Below are 2,039 nucleotides of genomic sequence, written 5' to 3'. Positions count from 1 at the left end.
ACTGACAGATTGATTATCCAGTCCCTGAAATTAGCCCAGGACTAAGCTCCAGTGATGCACAGATACCCATGGAATGCCTAGAGGAAGTCTACCACTGCATTGCTTAGATCAACTACAAGAAAAGTATATGATTAGCAGGCATAGTATTGGCTATGATCTGTACTGCTAGAGATGAAATAGTATTGATGAGACCATGAATACATAAGAATATTGAAATACTTAATATAATCTCAAGAACATGTAGATTCTAGGCAGATAAGTTTGGCATATCAGTTTTGGGTCAGATGGGCTTGGCTTTTTGTTTAATGATAGATCCTCTTTTATCTATGTTTTTTTTTTGTTTGTTTGTTTTGTTTTGTTTTTGTCCATTAGAGTATTTTATTTGTATGTATGTTTTACACCCCTTAGAAAAAGAATCCCAGGACTTTTCCTCCTGTGTGTCCATGGTGGTCCATGACATCAGCTGAGGTTGTAAGCACAATAAACCCAAACTGACTGTATGGTAGCGGATTATACTGCCACTTTTCCAGATTTTTCAGTTGAACATCAAATCTGGGGCTGATTACACCACACTTGTTTAATCTGCCTGTGAAGTTCACAACAATTTTTCCTATTCTGTGATCATCAATGACCTCAAATTCGCCAATATAACCATTCTTCATCATCACAGTTAAGAATCAAATGATTACTTTGCAGCGTGGCCTAGTGAGAACCTGGCATTTTCCTTGCTTTTCTGCATTGTTGATGCTTTTGAGAGCATCTGCCAGGACATTCATGTGCACCATGGTGGCAGCGCTGCAAGATGACGAAAAGAGCCCTCTTTTATCTTCCAACCCAAGACACACTTTTCTTTTTCGTCAAGATCATCCAATTCAGTAACCAGTGATAATAGAATTACTGTTTCATTGATAATTTTCTCATTGTGAAATCATTAGAAGTACAAACTCTCATCATCTTCTGCTGCTAAAAGTCTTCTAATACTGGTCAAATCCTTGAACTTTTGTCCAAACACAAATTTCATTGATGTTGTCAAGTTCCTTCAACAATAAAAATGATGCCAAGGTCAGCTACCACACTGCTTATAAATTGTTTAACTTCAAAAGGCTAAAAGCCTAGACTAAACCAGAGAGAGAGTTGATGAGCAACTTTTGTTCTCAGATGATTTTACACTCAAAGCAGCCTCTGATCCTGAGCTGCAACAGAGTATGGATCTGTTACTTATGATATTTTGGTGTGACAACTGACATCAAGAAAATGGAAGTTCTCCACTTGCTAGTGCTGTACCATCTATATGTGGAACTATTGTTTACAGCCAATGGAATAATCTTGAATGTTGTGTACAAGTTCATTTACCTTGGCAGTATAATTTCCAAAGATGTACACATAGATAGTAAGGTTAATATTTGCATTGCCAAAGCTAGCTCACTTTGGAAGGCTAGAGAGGAAAATGTGGGACAGAAGAGATATTAGACTCACTACCAAACTGAAATCAATCTACAGAGTTGTTGTGCTGACCTCATTGTTTTATGCCTGTGGAACATGCCCAGTATGTAAACACGATGCCGGAAAATTTAATTGTTTCCATTTGAATTGTCTTGGGAAGATTCTAAAGATTACCTGGCAGGATAAGGTACCAAACGGTGAAGACTTATCTTAAGTTGAACTGCAAAGCATTCAAACCCTACTGCAGAGAACACAATTTTGATGGGCTGGCCATTTTGTTTGAATGCCAAACATACATTTTCCTAAAAGACTTTTTAGAACTCATACAGGGCAAGGGCTCACATGTAGGTAATACAAGATAATACAAGAACACTCTCAAGGTCTCTCTGAAGAACTTTTGAATTGATTGTGAGCACAGAACAAAGATGCCCTCATGACATGTCCACAACAAAGGCACTGTGCTGTATGAGCAAAGTACAGTTGTAGTAACTTAAATGAAACATTTTGTGCAAATTTAGAGATATTTCCATTCCAAATGTTCATATACAGTTTTTGTGCCTAACCTGTGGTGGAACCTTCTGAGCTCATATTATTAT

General features: G+C 37.5%; 1 pseudogene; it reads right to left on the bottom strand.

Annotated features, from left to right (window-relative positions):
* Positions 1-404: 404 nt before the first annotated feature.
* LOC140511397 (small ribosomal subunit protein uS8-like) lies at positions 405-785 on the bottom strand (annotated as a pseudogene).
* Positions 786-2,039: the final 1,254 nt, after the last annotated feature.

This window comes from Notamacropus eugenii, chromosome 6, assembly GCF_028372415.1.
Source record: "Notamacropus eugenii isolate mMacEug1 chromosome 6, mMacEug1.pri_v2, whole genome shotgun sequence".
In the NCBI taxonomy this organism is placed as follows: domain Eukaryota; kingdom Metazoa; phylum Chordata; class Mammalia; order Diprotodontia; family Macropodidae; genus Notamacropus; species Notamacropus eugenii.
The sequence above is the reverse complement of the archived record's forward strand: the minus strand, read 5'-3'. Positions and strand labels throughout refer to the sequence as shown.